At 37.6% G+C, this 19,745-nt stretch overlaps 1 protein-coding gene and 1 pseudogene across 1 annotated transcript in view; one reads left to right on the forward strand and one right to left on the reverse strand.

The window, feature by feature from the left end:
* Positions 1-19,745, forward strand: part of BRIP1 (BRCA1 interacting DNA helicase 1) — a 407,553-nt gene that overhangs the window by 86,893 nt on the left and 300,915 nt on the right.
* On the reverse strand, positions 15,479-18,199 carry LOC143685629 (trafficking kinesin-binding protein 2 pseudogene; annotated as a pseudogene).

A 19,745-nucleotide genomic window follows, 5' to 3' on the forward strand; every position in this document is an offset into this window, starting at 1 on the left:
TTGTTACATACTTCATAAGTTATTCTGTCTTAGAGCTGCGTAATATTCCATCGTATGTATATCCCACAGTTTGTTTAGCCACTCGTCTGTTGATGGACATTTTGGCTGTTTCCATCTCCTTGCAATTATAAATAATGCTGCTGTAAACATTGGTGTGCAAATGTCCGTTTGTGTCTTTGCCCTTATGTCGTCTGAGTAGATACCTAGCAATGGTGTTGCTGGGTCATATGGCAATTCTATATTCAGCTATTTGAGGAACCGCCAAACTGCCTTCCATAGTGGTTGCACCATTTGACATTCCCACCAACAGTGAATAAGTGTGCCTCTTTCTCCACATCCTCTCCAGCACTTGTCATTTTCTGTTTTGTTGATAATGGCCATTCTGGTGGGTGTGAGATGATATCTCATTGTGGTTTTGATTTGCATTTCTCTAATGGCCAGGGACGTTGAGCATCTCTTCATGTGCCTTTTGGCCATTTGTATTTCCTCTTCTGAGAAGTGTCTGTTCAAGTCTTTTTCCCATTTTGTAATTGGATTGGCTGTCTTTTGTTGTTGAGCTGAACAATCTTTATAAATTCTGGATACTAGACCTTTATCTGATATGTCATTTCCAAATATTGTCTCCCATTGTGTAGGCTCTCTTTTTACTTTCTTGATGAAGTTCTTTGAGGCACGAAAGTGTTTAATTTTGAGGAGTTCCCATTTATTTCTTTCTTTCTTCACTGCTCTTGCTTTGGGTGTAAAGTCTATAAAACTGCCTCCAATTATAAGATTTATAAGATATTTCCCTACATTTTCCTCTGTTTTATGGTCTTAGACCTGATGTTTAGATCTTTGATCCATTTTGAGTTAACTTTTGTATAGGGTGTGAGATACGGGTCCTCTTTCATTCTTTTACATATGGATATCCAGTTCTTTAGGCACCATTTATTGAAGAGACTGTTCTGTCCCAGTTGAGTTGGCTTGACTGCCTTATCAAAGATCAAATGTCCATAGATGAGAGAGTCTATATCTGAACACTCTATTGGATTCCAATTGTCAGTATATCTATCTTTATGCCAGTACCATGCTGTTTTGACCACTGTGGCTTCATGCAGTGTGAGACTTCCAACTTCGCTTTTTTCCTCAAGATACTTTTAGCAATTCGGGACACTCTGGCCTTCCAGATAAATTTGCTTATTGGTTTTTCTGTTTCTGAAAAGTAAGTTGTTGGGATTTTGATTAGTATTGCGTTGAATCTGTAACTCAATTTAGGTATTATTGACATCTTAACTATATTTAGTCTTCCAATCCATGAACACGGTATGCCCTTGCATCTATTTAGGTCTTCTGTGATTTCTTTAAACAGTTTCTTGTAGTTTTCTTTGTATAGGTCTTTTGTCTCTTTAGTTAAATTTATTCCTAAGTATTTTATTCTTTTAGTTGCAATTGTAAATGGAATTTGTTTCTTGATTTCCCTCTCAGACTGTTCATTACTAGTGTATAGAAACACTACAGATTTTTGAATGTTGATCTTGTAACCTGCCACTTGGCTGTACTCGTTTATTAGCTCTAGTAATTTTGCTGTGGATTTTTCAGGGTTTTCGACATATTGTATCATGTCTTCTGCAAACCGTGATAGTTTTTCTTCTTCCTTTCCAATTTTGATGCCTTGTATTTCTTTTTCTTGTCTAATTGCTCTGGCTAGAATTCCAACACAATGTTGAATAACAGTGGTGATAGTGGACATCCTTGTCTTGTTCCTGATCTTAGGGGAAAAGTTTTCTGTTTTTCCCCATTGAGGATGATATTAGCTGTGGGTTTTTCATATATTCCCTTTAGCATTTTAAGGAAGTTCCCTTGTATTCCTATCCTTTGAAGTGTTTTCAACAGGAAAGGATGTTGAATCTTGTCAAATGCCTTCTCTGCATCAATTGAGATGATCATGTGATTTTTCTGCTTTGATTTGTTGATAGGGTGTATTACATTAATTGATTTTCTTATGTTGAACCATCCTTGCATACCTGGGATGAATCCTACTTGGTCATGATGTATAATTGTTTTAATGTGTTGCTGGACTCGATTTGCTAGAATTGTTAAGGATTTTTGCATCTATATTCATTAGAGAGATTGGTCTGTAGTTTTCTTTTTTGTAATATCTTTGCCTGGTTTTGGTATGAGGGTGATGTTGGCTTCATAGAATGAATTAGGTAACTTTCCCTCCACTTCAATTTTTTTGAAGAGTTTGAGCAGGGTTGGTACTAATTCTTTCTGGAATGTTTGGTAGAATTCACATGTGAAGCCGTCTAGTCCTGGACTTTTATTTTTGGGAAGCTTTTGAATGACTGATTCAATTTCTTTCCTTGTGATTCGTTTGTTGAGGTCATCTATTTCTTCTTGAGTCAAAGTTGGTTGTTCATGCCTTTCTAGGAACTTGTCCGTTTCATTTACATTGTTGTATTTATTAGCATAAAGTTCTTCATAGTATCCTTTTATTACCTCCTTTATGTCTATTAGTTCAGCGATTATGTCTCCTCTTCCATTTCTGATCTTATTTATTTGCGTCCTCTCTCTTCTTCTTTTTGTCAGTCTTGCTAAGGGCCCATCAATCTTGTTGATTTTCTCATAGAACCAACTTCTGGTCTTATTGATTTTCTCTATTGTTTTCATGTTCTCACTTTCATTTATATCTACTCTAATCTCTGTTATTTCTTTCCTTTTGCTTGCTTTTGGTTAGTTTGCTGTTCTTTCTCCAGTTCTTCCAAGTGGACAGTTAATTCCCAAATTTTTGCCCTTTCTTCTTTTTTGATATAGGCATTTATGGCAATAAATTTCCCTCTTAGCACTGCCTTTGCTGTGTCCCATAGGTTTTGATATGTTGTGCTTTCATTTTCATTTGCCTCGAGATATTTACTGATTTCTCCTGTAATTTCTTCCTTGACCCACTGGTTGTTTAAGAGTGTGTTGTTGAGCCTCCACGTATTTGTGAATTTTCTGGCGCTTTGCCTATTATTGATTTCCAACTTCATTCCCATATGATCTGAGAAAGTGTTTTGTATGATTTCAATCTTTTTAAATTTGTTCAGACTTGCTTTGTGACCCAGCATATGGTCTGTCTTTGAGAATAATCCATGAACACTTGGCAAATGTGTATCCTGCTGTTGTGGGGTGTAATGTCCTATAAATGTCTGTTAAGTCTAGCTCATGTATTGTAATATTCAAATTCTCTGTTTCTTTACTGTTCCTCTGTCTAGATGTTCTGTCCATTGATGAGAGTGGGCAATTGAAATCTCCAACTGTTATGGTAGATGTGTGTGTTTCCCTTTTCAGTGTTTGCAATGTTTGCCTCATGTATTTTGGGGCATTCTGGTTTGGTGCATATTTATGATTGTTATGTCTTCATGTTGAATTGTTCCTTTTATTAGTACATAGTATCCTTCTTTGTCTCTTTTAACTGTTTTACATTTGAAGTCTAATTTGTTGGATATTAGTGTAGCTACTCGTGCTCTTTTCTGGTTGTTATTTGCATGAAATATCTTTTCCCAACCTTTCACTTTCAACCTATGTTTATCTTTGGGTCTAAGATGTGTTTCCTGTAGACAGCATATAGAAGGATCCTGTTTTTTAATTCATTCTGCCAGTCTACATCTTTTGATTGGGGAGTTCAATCCATTAACGTTTAGTGTTATTACTGTTTGGGTAATACTTTCCTCTACCATTTTGCCTTTTGTATTTTTATGTCATATCTAATTTTCCTTCTTTCTATACCCTTCTCCACTCCTCTCTCTTTTGTCTTTTTGTATCTGTCTGTAGTGCTCCCTTTAGTATTTCTTGCAGAGCTGGTCTCTTGGTCACAAATTCTCTCAGTGACTTTTTGTCTCAAAATGTTTTAATTTCTCCCTCATTTTTGAAGGACAATTTTGCTGGATATAGAATTCTTGGTTGGCAGTTTTTCTCTTTTAGTAATTTAAATATATCATCCCACTGTCTTCTTGCCTCCATGGTTTCTGCTGAGAAATCTACACATAGTCTTATTGGGTTTCCCTTGTATGTGATGGATTGCTTTTCTCTTGCTGATTTCAAGATCCTCTCTTTCTCTTTTACCTCTGACATTCTGACTAGTAAATGTCTTGGAGAACGTCTACTTGGATCTATTCTCTTTGGGGTATGCTGCACTTCTTGGATCTGTAATTTTAAGTCTTTCATAAGAGTTGGGAAATTTTCAGTGATAATTTCTTCCATTAGTTTTTCTCCTCCTTTTCCCTTCTCTTCTTCTTCCAGGACACCCGCAACATATATATTTGTGCACTTCATATTATCATTCAGTTCCCTGAGTCCCTGCTCATATTTTTCCCTATAGTTTCTGTATCTTGTTGGATTTCAGATGTTGCATCCTCCAGTTCACTAATCCTAACCTCTGTCTCTTGAAATCTACCAGTGTAGGGTTCCATTGTTTTTTTCATCTTTTCTACTGTACCTTTCATTCCCATAAGTTCCGTGATTTGTTTTTTCGGACTTTCTATTTCTTCTTTTTGTTCATTCCTTGCCTTCTTCATATCCTCCCTCAGTTCATTGATTTGGTTTTTGATGAGGTTTTCCATGTCTGTTCGTACATTCTGAATTAGTTGTTTCAGCTCTTGTATCTCATTTGAACTATTGGTTTGTTTCTTTGACTGGGCCATATCTTCAATTTTCCTGGTGTGATTTGTTATTTTTTGCTGGCATCTAGACATTTAATTACCCTAATTAGTTTATTCTGTAGATTGCTTTCACTTCTCTTACCTAGGGTTTTGTTGCTAGATGAATTTGTTGTCTATCTGTTCTTTGACCTTCAGTTCAGCTTTTTCTGGACCTCTAGCTTAGGTTTTGTTTAGCAGCGGATAAGTTTTCAGTTCTTGTGTTCTTGTTTCTTGGCCTGCTTGTATGGTGCCTTTTCCCTCCCCACCCTTAGGAGGGTCTACGTAGGTATTATAGGCTCTAGCCGGGTTTTCCTGGACTAAACTGGCCTCCTATCAGGGGGAAGGAGTCACCTGCATCAGTTTTCCCTGAGGGTGAGACCCAGCAGGTTAAAAGACTTTCTTGTGAAGTCTCTGGGCTCTGTTTTTTCTTATCCTGCCCAGTATGTGGTGCGTCTGCCTGCTGGTCGCACCAGCAAAAGATGTTGTGGCACTTTTAACTTTGGAAGAATTTCCCTCCTGGGGGCATGGTGGATACGGAGGAGAGCTTGTAGGCTGGTTTTAATGGCTTCAAATTGCCAAGCCCTGGGTTCTGAATTCCTTGAGAGAGAGATTCCACCTGAGTTGGGATTCACCCTTCCCCTGGGGAAGGCACAGGTGGGAGACAGCCCTGAAAGCTGCCGGTTTCTGCCTATGCCTGGGGCAGTTGCAGCCTGAGAAGTCCCACCGCTGAATCCAGAGGTTGCCAAGTCTCCGTAGAAACACAGCCACTAAAACCTCCGTTTCCTCCCCTTTCCTCTTTTTCCCTGAGCCCAATGAGCGAACTCCACCTTGACCAGGTTTAGAGTCTCTTTCCTTTCCCTCTGGGAAGCCGCCTGTCGGGGAGCAGCACCGGGCACCGCGGCTTGGGGAACTCTTGGTTTTGAGGAGGCTTGCAGCTGGTCCAGCTGGTCCGGACTGGGGTACACTGTGTGTCTGGTCACTGACATGGCTCCGGGAGCTGTTCTGTACTGTTTCTGGTTATTTAGTAGTTATTCTGGAGGACGAACTAAAACGGGCACATTGCTAAGCCACCATCTTGGCCCCTTCTCTAGTCACTATTCCACAAACATTCTTAACATACGAACATTCCATACATGATGTACAGTCAGTGGTTTACAATATTGCCACATAGTTGTGCATTCATCAGCATGATCATTTTTTAGAGCATTTGCATCACTCCAGAAAAAGAAATAAAAAGAAAAAATGCATACATACCATGTCCCTAACCCCTCCCTCTCATTGACCACTAGTATTTCCATCTATCCAATGTATTTTAACCTTTGTTCCCCCTATTATTTATCTTGTTTTTTATTCATATTTTTTATTCATCTGTCCATACCCTAGTTAAAGTAGATTAACAGCCATTCTTATAGGTCTGAGGTGATATCTTATTGTCATCTTGATGTGCATTTCCCTTATAGCTCATGAAATGAGCATCTCTTCATGTGCTTTGTAGTCATTTGTATTTGCTCTTCAGGAAAGTGTCTATTCATATCCTCTGCCCATTTTATAATTGGGTTGTTTGTTCTTTTGTTGTTGAACTATAATATTTCTTTATGTCACTGGATATCAAGCCTGTTTCTGATAAGTGGTTTCCAAATATTTTCTCCCATTGAATTGGCTGCCTCTTCACCTTTTTGACAAAATCCTTTGCACAGAAGCTCTTGATCTTAAGGAGTTTCCATCTATCTATTTTTTCTTTCTCTGCTTATGCTTTAGCTGTAAGGTTTAAGAAGTTACCTCCTATTATTAGATCCTGAAGATATTTCTCTCCATTTTCTTGTAGAAGTTTTATGGTGCTGTCTCTAAACCAGTTCATGTCTTTAAAGCACTTTGAATTAATTTTTGTATAGGGTGTAAGTTAGGGGCCCTTTTTCATTCTTTTGACTGTTGATATCCAATTTTCCCGTGTCCATTTATTGGGAATACTATTCTGTTGCAGTTCAGTGGGAACTATAATTCATTTTTGTATATTGACCCGCATCTTATAATCTTACTATATCATTTATTGACTCTAGTTAATAATTTTGGAGGTTTCTTAGGCTTTCTAAGTATCCACAATTGTATATTTATGTGTACTTCTCCCTTTGTTTTCCTTTTGTATATTTTCTTGCATTATTGCAGTTTCTAGAATTTGCAGTATAAGGTTGAATTGGAATTGTAAGTGTGGACATCCTTGCCTTACACTGTCTTAGGGGGAATCATTCAGGGTTTAACCTTTAAGTATGACTTTTGTTTTAGGTCCTTTGTATATGCTCTTAATCAGGTTGAGGAAGTTCTCTTTTGTTCCTAGTTTGTTGAAAGTTTTATAATGAATGGATGTTGAAATTTGTGTTTAAAATTATTCTTCATCTATTGTTATGATAATGTTTTTTCTTAATCCTGTTGATATAATGAATTCGATTGGTTGGTTTTTATTTTTTATTTATTTTTTTGCATGGACAGGCACTGGGAAATGAAGCCAAGTCTCCGGCATGACAGGCGAGAACTCTGCCTGCTGAGCCACTGTGGCCCACCCCAATTGGTTGGTTTTTGAATGTTGACCCAACCTGTCACTCCTGAGATAATAAAACCCACTATGTTGGAATATATTTTAATATACTGCTAGATTTGATTTGCTAAATTTTAAGATTTTTTTGTATTTGTGTTCATTAATATATTAGTCTTTGGTTTTCTCTTTTGTGATATCTTTTTTGGTTTTAATATCAGGGTATTGCTGGCCTTAGAAAGTGAGTTGGGAAGTAATGATATTACCTCTTTTTTAAATAGTTGAAAGAATTCCTCAGTGAACCATCTGGTCCTTGTGTTTTAGTTTTGGGAAGGGTGTCACATAGGATTTAATTTTAAAAATAAGTATAGGACTACTCAGTCTTTTATTCTTCCTTGAGTGAATTTAGTAATTAGACTCTTTCAAGGAATTTCTCCATTTCATTGAAGTTTTGAGTTGGTTGGCATAAAGTTGTTCAAAATGTTCCCTTATTCTTACATGTCTATAGAATCTATAGTGATATCTCTTCTTTCATTTCTGGTATTAGTAATTTGTGTCCTCTTATCTCTTTTATTTGACCAATCTGTTGATCTTTTATCAATTTTTTGTGTCTGTTCATCACCTTGATAATTTTTTAGAACATTTGTATCACTCCAGAAAAAGAAATTAAAAGAAAAAAGAAAAAAACTCACATACCATACACTTTACCCCTCCCTCTCATTGACCATTAGTATTGCCCTCTACCCAATTTATTTTATCTTTTGTCCCCCCATTATTTATTTATTTTTTATTCATATTTTTTACTCTTTTGTCCATATGCTGAATATAAGGAGCATCAAACACAAGGTTTTCACAATCAGACTCACATTGTAAATGTTATATCTTTATACAGTTGTCAACAGATTTGGGCACTTCCTCTAGCCACTCTAATACACCATAAACTAAAAAAGGACATCTATATAATGCATAGAAGTAACCTCAAGGATAACCTCTTGACTGTTTGAAATCTCTCAGCCACTGAAGCTTTATTTTTTTCTCATTTCTCTCTTCTACCTTTTGGTCAAGAAGACTTTCTCAATCCCTTGATGCCAGATCCCTGGATTTCTGTCCCATCTTGCTGGGGAGATTTACACCTCTGGGAGACAGGTCCCACATAGGAGAGAGTGCAGTGAGTTCACCTTCCTAGTTGGCTTGGAGAGAGAGGCCACATTTGAGCAACAAAGGAGGTTCTCTGGGGGTTGACCCGTTAGCTTAATTTTAAGTAGGCTTAGCCTGTCCTTTGCAGGAATAAGTTTCATAGGGCTGAACCCCATGAACGAGTGCTCAGCTTATTGATTTGATTGTCCCTACTTCTTGCGAGATATCAGAAATTTTCCAGATGGGGAAGTTGAGTATTTCCTCATTTCTCCCCATTCCCCCAAGGGGCTTTACAAATACTTCTTTATGCATTGCCCAAATTACTCTGGGATTTATCAGGTAATCACACTAACCTGGACAAACCAACAAGAACTCACACCCTACTCAAGATTCCATATACTTATGGTGCTCGACTAAACTGACCATACAAGTTAAATTAGGAAATGCACTATCCAAAATATAAATTTTGCACCCAATAAACATCTCTCCCTTTAATCTCACCACAGAAGTTGAAGTTTTAAAATACGGGCCATATCATCCTTTACCCTGTATTCTGATATGCCTTACTCCTGTCCAGATCAGCTTCATTCATATTTCTACTCAATGTCTGATCACTTTTTAAACTTTTAGAACAGCTCCTGTGTGGGGTACTGCTGACTTTCATAGCTTCAGAGCTCTGACTCTGAGTCTCAGGTGTCACAAAAATACCTGAAGTTTCTGCAAAAGACCATGTTATATACAAACAGCTCAGTATCTCAGAATTTAGATCTAACAGTTTTGCCTCCTGAATATATGACTGCCGTAAGAGCTTACAGTCTAGGAACCTTTACAATGAGCCCCAACCTGATAACCCATGCTCTTGATTTTAGCTCACTATTTGATCAGTTATTGATCTTTAAATAAGTTTTTACAAAATTTTCTCTGTCCATTTTCTATTTCATTGATTGCTGCTTTAATCTTTATTGTCTTCATTTTATTTGCTTTGGTTTTAATTTTCTCTCATTTTTCTAGCTTCTTAGGTTGAAGGTTTGATCATTGATTTTAGATCTTTTTTCCCTTCAAGTGATCTTTGAAAACTATACATTTCCCTCTAAGCCTTGCTTTATATGCATCCCACAAACTTTGATGTTGTGTTGCTTTTTTTTTTTTTCAAGTTTCCATTGTTTTTTGAACATGCATACTTCCTTCCAATAACATTATTTATGAAGGTGAGAAGAGGCAGAGATACTGCAAAATAATGGAAAAAAGAAGAAATTTATGCTTGGGTTTGGGACACAGCCAGGTATCTATATACTGTTTACTCAAAATGAACAAATGAGGGGCGGGCCGCGGTGGCTCAGCGGGCAAGAGTGCTTGCCTGCTATGCCGGAGGACCCCGGTTCGATTCCCGGCCCCAGCCCATGTAAAAAACAAACAAACAAACAAAATATAATAAAAAAAAAAAAACAAGAAAATGTTTAAAGATGTTTCCCTTTCTTCCATCCTTCCTTCCTTCTCTGTCTTTCCTTCCTTTCCTCCCTCTCAAAAAAAAAAAAAAAAAAAAAAAAAATGAACAAATGATTGCAATATGCCTAAAATCTCTCAATCCAATTTAATATTACCTTCAAACATCAGAAAAGCACCAAATTTGAAATATAATCAGCTTTTCAATATTAAAAAGATTTATATCCAGGAAAAAACTCAAATTTTCCACATTATTCTCAAGTGCTAAATAATACCAGGAATATGTTATTAAGTTATGGCTTCCTAAAAACAAGCTCACAGCTCTATTTATTTAAATGCTACTTTCTTATTTAAAGGTCTTGAAATATCATCTCTTCTATGAGGTCATTTCTTTATCTGCTTTTTAAATTCGTCCATCATGTTTATTCCTTTATTACTGTAATCTTAATACTATGTCCTAGTACATTGAAGCTAAGAATTGTGTCTTCTCTTTTTATGACAGAATTTACTAACAACAATATACTGACATTAACGAAGCCACTATAAATTTAAATTCTTACAATCACTGAGGTAACACATGGCTGAGTAACTAAAAGCTAGATTTTTTTGAATCCAGGTAATCAAGGTTATAAAAAAATCCATTTATATTTCTTAATAAACTTAATTGATATCTTATATAGAATGTTTGAAGCTTTAGCATATTTTTCAGTTATGTTTTATAAGTGTCATCATTTACCAAAACCATTGCTAAGTTCATGTAATTTGACTTGTGTAGTTAGGCTGTTTTAAGAGCAATTTTGAGAATAATACCAGCTTATTTTATTAGCAAGCTTGTGTAAATATAGGAAGAACATACCCAAGCAGAATGAAATCATATTTGTTTAAGTCAAAATTTTATCATACAGTTCCTTTTATTGGAAGTTGAAAAAATCTGTTTGCTTTCATAATATCTTAGAATTATGAACAATTTTTAAAGTATATTGACTATCAAGTCCTGGGAAATATTCTACAATGGTTTAATTTGCCACAAGCCTAAATCCAGGAAAACTTTTCCATACATCTCAAAGGTCTTTCATTTTACTTACTGAAATTTGGTAATTAGATTTTATTTAGTTACACCTATCCCTGAAGCTATTTATATTTTATAATGATCTGATTACTACAGTTGCTACTGCAACGATATTATTGAAAAAAATTATATTAACAAACATAGTCTATTCTGTAGCATGTTTATGCTTAGCATTTCTAATTTCCAGGCCCAGTAAAAAAAAAGAATCCTCAACTATACCTCACCATATTTTTCTGTGCCTTGCTTTCCTCCCATAACTGTTTTAGGTGGTTAGGCCTTGGGCAGAATGAAGCCTGGCTTATTGAAAGTTTTAGGTGAGGGCTGTGGAATTTTGAGAGTTCCTATGCCCTTCTTTAGCTATTTCTAATTACTAGATTTATTTTACTAAAAGCTGTGACCAGGACCTTTGGAAAAGGTCTTTGCTTTTTCCAGAGGCAGCCTTTTGGCAGTTTCGGCTGCCTCAGGGAAATTCTAAGGGCTGTAACTTTCTATTGCCTAGGTTTATTTATAGTAATTACAAAACTAAGGTTTTGAATCTTGCCATTCAGAGAAGTTTTTTTCTCTTTTTACTCCTTTACTTCAGAAGTACCAATTTATGTAAATTTATATAAACTACCTGTTTATTTCTTAAGCATTTCCAATGGAGCTTTTTAAATAATTTTTGTTACTTTGTTATTACCATCTGGAGGTATGAGAATATACATTGACAGGCAGACAGACACAAATAGCAAGTTAGTTACACAAGAAACAGAAACACAGAAATACTTCTTAGAGGGCCAACTGAAGGATTGAATGTATTATTTCATCCCATTTCTACCTATTTGCAGAACAATTTTAACTATAATATCATTAATTTTAACTATAATAGTATATTTTCATTTTAAATAATTTTGAGGCCAGATTGTTATAGAAATAAACTGTTTTTCATAGGCTCATGACTAAAACTTTTTCAATTTTCAATACAGTTCAAAGTTTCCCTTTTTAAAAAGAATTTTTGTAGTCAGTAACCAATTAGGAACATTTGACCAATATAAATGCAGGAACATACCAACTAACAAATTGAAATAGACACTTAACACATTATATTTGCATACCACACCAATTAATAACCAGACTGAACATTCCAAGTAACAGTTGAACAGGCATTTAATGCTTAACACACCAACTAACAAATAAACAAGCATTAAACTTTTACTATGACTAGGTAACACACAGGCTCATGCTTAAACAGTCCTATTAATTAAAATTAAATTAAAAGTATACCAACTAATTTTGGGATTACTCATTTTCTAGGAGTATAATCAACAGACAAATGTAAGTCAGTGCCTTAAACCCTGTACTACATGGTACCCAGAAAGCAGAAAGGTGTAGAGATCAGAGCAAGGGGGATCATTCTGAAAGCGTTACACAGGCCTAGGTCAAGGGGACTCGAACTGCCATATGTACTCCCCGATCCACTTTTACCCTGATGATCCATTCACCCAGTCAGGTGTCCGGACATGGAACTGGAAACAATTTTGTTCTATGAAACTTTTTAAGGTGCCAAAAGTCTCTGGAGTTCCAGCAGATTAGAGAACCCCAGTTGCTGAGCCTCTAAAATAAATTAACTCCAGTGGTCACAAAAGGCTTGGTTACCTGGCTTACCTGCTCTGCTGGGGCTCCAGAGCCTCAGCATTCATCCCATGTGGAGGTTGCCAAATTGTTACTGGAAAAAGGCTGTGGATTCTTTTGCCTGACGTGCTCAATAACCAATTCCTGAGATTCTGGGGTGTCAAAGAGAGAAAGAGTTTATTATTATTACTACATGTGTAGTAGGAGAGCAGATGGCCTGTTGGCCCAAAATTTGTTTTCTCCATTCAGTTTTGCCAGTGTTTGCCTCATGTACTTTGGGGCAAATTTTTATGGTTGTTATTTTTTCTTGGTGAATTTTCCCTTTTATTAACATATAATGTCTTTCTTTTCCACTTGTAAGAGTTTTTCGTTTAAAATCTATTCTGTCTGATATTAGTATAGCTACCCCAGGTTTTTTTGGTGACTGCTTGCATGGACTTTCTTTTTATATCATTTCAGTTTCAACCTAATTGTATGTTTGGGTCTAAAATGAGTCTCTTGTAAACAGCATAGAGATCGACTTTATTTTTTTTATCCATTCTTCCAATCTCCATCTGATTGTGGAGTTTAATCCATTAAGCATTCAATATTATCCTCTAAAGGCAGTTATTTCTTCAACCGTTTTTGTCCTTTGACTTTTAAAGTATTTGTCTTACCTATTAACTTTCAATTTTATTCTTTTAGTTAGCCTTATTAATACTTTTTAGTTCTGTACCCCTCTTCCGGCCTCTCTCTCTTGCCTTTCTTTTCAACCGGCAGAACTCCCTTAGTATTTCTTGTACAGTACATCTCTAGCTAACAAACTCTCAGCTTCTGTTATCTGTGAATATTTAAAACTCTTTCTCATTGTTGAAGGACATCTTTTCTGGATAAGGAATTCTTGGCTGGCAATTTTTCTCTCTCAATATATTATACTACTGCATTTCTGCTTTCATGGTGTCCTGATGAGAAATTAGCATTTAGTCTTATTTGACTTCCCTTATATGTGGCGAATCTGTTTTTTCTTGTTGCTTTCAGAGAATTGTCTCCTTCTGTTTTTGATGAACAATCTAGTTAGTATGTGTTGCAGTGGATCTATTTGGATTTATTATTTGGGTTATGCTGGGCTTCTTAGATTTGCATATTTATGTCTTACATAAGGGTTGGAAATTTTTCAGCCATCATTTCCTCATATATTGTTCTTGGCCCTTTCCCTTTCTCTTCTCCTCCTGGGACATCTGTGTCTCTTTGCTCCGTGTTGTCAGTCATTTCCCTGAGACTCTGCTCACATTTTCCATTTTTTTCTCCATTTGTTCTTTTGTTAAAATTTGGTTGCTCTGTCTTCTAGCTCATTGATCCTTTCTTTTTTCCCTCTTCAAATCTGCTGTTGTATGTCTCCAGTATATATATATATATTTTTTTTTCTTTTTTTCAAAGACAAGACAGATGTATTTTAGTTTTATTTTACATTAAAAATACATACACAGAATAACAATTTCAAAGCAGGCACCTGGATTTTATGATGGGTTAAAATAATTTAATGTGCTTCAGAATTTTTGTGCAGATACATGTCATTTTTCATTAAATATATGCACAGTACATTTGGGGAAAAGTTTAGTTGCCACCATCTTTCCTTACAAAAAATTTTACACATATAAATAAATAATATTCCCTAATTCCTATTGATTGCACTTTTGGTTTAACTCCTTTCAGCCACCAGTGAAATTTGAGAGACATGTGGTGATGTTCATTTTCCTTGGTCACTGACTTATCCAGAAAAAATATTCTGGAAACAAATTTCCTTTGTTCTAAATTACCTATGTCTTGCTTCTTATGTAAATTCCTCCCACCCACCCATGTTTTTTCTTTTGGTGTGTTGCCCAAAAATAGAAATTTAAAAAATGAATTGGTAGATGCTTTTATTAGTTTCCACCACAGCAAGAATTGGGGTGGTGTTTGTGCTCCCAGTGATTCAAAGGCCTGAAAACGTAAGGGAAAAAAGCAGTCTCTACTTCTGATCTCATTAAAAGAAGTAAAATTCCTTGTATGGTGATGCTGTGAACATACAATTGATAGTTTAACCCAGTTTGTACATCCTCTGGTAATTTAGCTAGACATAAACAAGGAAAAGATATAAGCCATTTGTGGTACTTAGGTTCAAGTGTCAACCTGGCCAGATGAAGGTGCCTAGTTCTTTTGCTGTGGAGATGAGCCAATGGCATGTGAACCTCTTCTGTTGCTGATTACATCTGCAGTCGGCTGGGTAGTATGCCTGCTACAAGAGTGATGTTTGATTTAATTGGCTAGTGCTTCAACGAGAGAGCTTAAGGTAGCACAGCCCAAGCAGCTCAGCATACCTCATCTCAGTACTTGCTCAGCCCAGGCCTTTGGAGATGCAGAAAGGAATCACCCTTGGGGAAGCTGTTGGAACCTAGAGGCCTGGAGAGAAGACTAGCAGAGATCGCCCTGTGCCTTCCCATGTAAGAAAGAACCTCAGTTGAAAGTTAGCTGGCTTTCCTCTGAAGAATTATACATTAACCAAATAAATCCCCTTTTATTGAAAGCCAATCCTTCACTGGTGTGCTGCATTCTGGCAATTAGCAAACTAGAATACCATCTCATTACTGTCTTGGTAATAGACTTGAGCTTACCCTACCAGCCGTTCCAAACAAGTTTTCTTTAAGCAACAATGAAAGTCTCTCCTTTTATCTTTCCATCTTGCTAACCTCAGTTCTCCCACATTTTATTTCCTAGAAGGAAATGTGCTTGCAAGTTAAGCATTTCTGGTTTATTTCAGTGTTACTGAATTTATTTTCTATGTACTTATTTTCAAAACAAGAAAACCCAATTAAAGAAGTATATTAAATTTTTCTTTTTTGTGTCTTCATTCATGACCTTTCATTTACATTTTCACTTTTCAGACCTTGTCCATTCGGGCTTTATCTCAATTCAGTTTCCATGCCTCCACTTTCCCCTTTCCACATTCACAACCCTTCTGCATCATTCATTTTCTGTCACATCAGACCAAACCAGAACACGTATGTCTGTGAGCATCTATCCTTCATGGGCTAATTTGTACAAGAGGACAGTAATTGCTGTACCTAATTCCTCCTTCAGGATACCTGTTTTGGGTGAGGATATGTAAACAGAGATTCCAGAGTTATCCATTATGACAGGAAGACTCTGATTCCTCCTCAGCCCAGCTGCTAAACTGATACCTGATTTTAAATAAACAGTAGAGTCTGGTCTTTTAAGACTAATTTTTGCCTCTTGGCTTCTTCCATTTTCCTGGACATAATGTCTTGACCACTGTGGCTATCCCCAGTCTCTTCAACCTTTCCACTTAATTCACTTTCAACTGGCCAACATCAGGAGGGTTCCAAGAAGTTCTCAAGCCATAAATCTCCTGGAGGAAAATTTCAACTGTTCAGGAAATGAAAAATTTTTCAGAGAGGGCTTGAGACTCAAAGGGCGAAGGAGAGTGAGGTGGTAAATTTGGTGGGGTGGAACGAATAGTCAGGGCTTTGAGGAGAGGCTAGAGGAGGGAGTTCTCTGAAATGGGTCTGTGGTATACTTTGAGATGTCTTGCTCTCGTAGAAATTTGGCCAAACTCCTGGTACTACTGAAGGTTATTACAGAATCTCATCAGTTGGTGATGGGTTCACCAATGCTGAGTCTATAGGACATGGCTAGAGAAGTCATAACTGTGCGAGATGCACTGTAACTGCTACTATTTCCACAGGGTAATGAAGGGAACTCAGAGCTGGGGGTGACCTGAGTGATATCAGGGGGATGCAGTATCCTGCAGTTGGTGAATGTGAATGTCAAGTTTGTGCATAACAGATACTTTCCTGGGTTTGAGGCTACAACTGCTGATGTAATTGGTGGTAGGAAGAGCCCTGTTGTTGGCTTGGATGTTGCAATTTTCTTTTCCACTTGAAGAAGCTACTGAAACCTGAAAAGTGATAGCCTCCTTTTCATCTTCTAAATCTGAGAGGTGATAAATGGTATCCTTGGGCAACAGGGTAAGGCCACCTGATTGTGGATCAGCACTGTTTCCCAAGTTTGGTTAAGCAAGTTGCTGCCAGTGGTGCAGAGTTTGTGGCCCTTAAGGGGCTTGACAATTTGCAATTTTTCTGGCATAAAACCTCAAAGGTAACTGGCACTGTTGAGGTCTGTTATCTCTGACTGGTTGGTGCAGAGAGAGGCATACTCTCTGTGGGGGTGAGAGAACCACCAACCCCTTCTTTCTGGTTAGCCAGAACCTGGATCTTCTCCTCCCATTCTTCAGCAAAAAACTGCTTCTCACTTAAATAGTTTTGTCGATACAGACTAAGGCAGTGCAGCAGTGTAGCCAAATCACTATCTCCAGAGGTTTCTGGTTGACCCATCTGAGAGTTCCCTGAAATGTCTTCTCAGTTGCTTTCCTGGTTCAGGAGTGTTTCAGCCTCTGCTTGCTGTAAACTAGACTCATAAGATTTTGTTGTCATTATGACATTTGAGTGGTTGGATCCTGGAATGGGTACCACCACAGCTGGGAATGGGACAGAGTGGTCCCATGTGTCATTGGCAACCTGAGTGTATTGAATATTCATTTCTATTGGGCATTTTGTTTAAAGAGAGAATATTCTTCATCCAGACTTAACTTTTTATACATTGTCCCCTCAATCTCTGCTGCTAGAGATTTTCCAATAAAAGCTCCATATGAGTGAGAGAAGTAGAGATGAGCAGCAGGAAGTTCCTTTATTTTTGCTTGGGATTCATTTAACATATCCAAACACTCCATATTACTGCCCTGCAACTCATGTAACTCCATTGTTAGTTGTCTTTGAACATTTTTTGAAGCTTGTAGGTGAAGTGTCAGTTTTTCTTTTTCAATCACGTGTTCTTTAAGTTTGTGCTGAAGATACACAATTTGAGACAGCAGAGATAATATCTCTTGGTATCTTATCAGTTCTTCACTCTTCCCTGAAAATTCTTCAGTCATTTTGGACATCTGAGTATTTGTTTCACTTTACACAGTCCTTGACAAGTTGTTGTTCCTTCTTTTCGTAGGTAGTAGTTTCCATTTTTATGTGACACGCTCTAGTTTGAAGAGTTAAAGAACTTCTTCCAGTTCTTTGAGCTTTTCTTGTAGCATGTCCAACTGCAGCTAACCTTGTGATAAGTTAAATAACTCACTGAACTGAAGAGGTGTGCAACAGTTGGAATCACTTTCATTCTCTTCAGAAACAATGAAGATAATTCAAAGTAACTCATCTTTCTTGGATAGCTAGCTCATGCTGCAGCAGATTAACCTGATCAAATTTGTCCCAATTGCTCCTTTAGGTCTTCATTCTTTTCAGACAAGACATGGTTTCTCTTTAAGAGAGCTTGTCCAATTCAAGCATCTAGCTCCATATCACAATCCCTCTCAGCTAGGATATGTATAACCATATTGATACCATTGTAAGTTTTGGTTATCTTCTCCACCCTGTCTGTCCTAGAATCATATAATGGAAAGTCTCTTCAGCAAGGACTGGAGAGAAGGCATCAGATGCATTTTGGTACTACTCTGTGGACAGAATCCAGTCTTGGTTTTCATATAAAAAAGGGAGAGTCCGCTCTTAGCTTATACTGGGAGAGCTGTTCTTCTAGCAGACTTATCAGCTCAAAGTCAGGAAGATCCTCATTGAAGCAGATATCAGTGATGCTCTCTGAGTCTCTGTGATTGATATGCATGATGTTTTCTTTACCTGTTAGTGATATAGAAGTGGAATTCTGGGACTAACTCATGCAGGATCCTTTCTTGCTTTGGTTGAGAAAGATGGCTTTGGAATGAATCAGAATAAAGGAAATTCATCAAGCCATTCAATAAAGAAATAGCTCTGATCATATGGATTTTTTTCCTTTAAACAAATTTTTCTGGTGAGTCACTTGACATCTGAAGTAGTGAGCGCTGTCATGTGATTATCATACCTTGGATAGTCATGATGGGAATGGCCCAGCGTCCTTCACTCTCTGCCTGTGCTTCCTCAGGGAGAAGCGCCTAAAAGTGTCGGCAGCCTGAGAGCAGGACCTGGGGCTACCACTGCTGCCACTAACTCCCCTGGCAGGGCAGAGACTGGTGGGTGATTTCACATCATCACTCAGCAACCTCAGTTCTGTAGCAGTGTCTGGTCAATGGTAGCCCCCCCCGCAATTCTCTAGTGTATTTTAAAATTTCATCTACCATGTCTTTCATTTCTATAAGGTCTGTTATTTTTCTATGTATTCTTTCAGATTCTTCTTTATGCTTTTCTAATGTCTTCTTAATATCCTTTATCTCTTTATACATATTTCCCTTCATCTCCTTGGATTCATTTATGAGAGGTTTTTTGGGCATCTTTTTTTAGTTTTTCCAAATTCCATATCTCCTATGACTTCAGTTTGTTCCTTTGGGCTGTATCTTTAATATGCCTTGTGATTTTTTTGCTGGTACCTGGTCATCTCATTATCTTGATGGATCTGTTCTGAAGATTGGTTTCTCTCTCTTGTCTAGGATTTAGTTATTGCTTAGTTTTGTATAAGGGCCCTGCTTTGACAGTTGGATCATTAGTATTTCCCAGCCAAAACTTGGTCAGATACCTGTGCAGGGGGTGTAGAGCAGTTCTGATGGCCCGGGATAGGGTCTAAGAGGTTCCCCAAACCCTCTTTTTAGCCCTTGGATTTTTTTTTTTTTTTTTTTTTTAAAGACAAAGAGAAGGAAGGAAGGATAGAAGGAAGGAAGGAAGGAAGAAAGGGAAACATTTTTAAACATTTTCTTGTTTTATTGTATTCTGTTTCTCCGTTTTTGTTACATGGGCTGGGGCCGGGAATCGAACCGAGGTCCTCCGGCATAGCAGGCAAGCACTTTGCCCGCTGAGCCACCGCGGCCCGCAGCCCTTGGATTTTCCTTCCTACCCAGCAGATGGTGGTCTTTGGAGCCCAGCAGTATCTGACCGGCAGGGCTGAAAGTGTGGGTATCCTGTTTTATTACTTCTCTGGCCAATATCTGGCTCAGTGTTGTCCTCTGTACACATCTGTACTTGGGTTGAAGGATTTCTGCAGCCGTCCCAGTCCATAGCTGTCCCACAGGCAAGGATTGGGCTGCTTGCTTCTGATTCTCTCAGGGGTAGGCGATGGGAGTCAGGAGCCACAGCCTGATTTACAGTCTCTGCCCACGTTTTCTCAGTCTCTTCATCTCGCATGAATCTGGACATTGAAGTGCCTTCCCCAGTCTCACATATCTCCAAATAGCTGATTCTGGAAGTTTCTGCCTGTGTACTTGCTGCTTTGGGGGAAAGAAGTAGGTTCTGCTGTT

Source organism: Tamandua tetradactyla, chromosome 6 (genome assembly GCF_023851605.1).
Source record: "Tamandua tetradactyla isolate mTamTet1 chromosome 6, mTamTet1.pri, whole genome shotgun sequence".
In the NCBI taxonomy this organism is placed as follows: domain Eukaryota; kingdom Metazoa; phylum Chordata; class Mammalia; order Pilosa; family Myrmecophagidae; genus Tamandua; species Tamandua tetradactyla.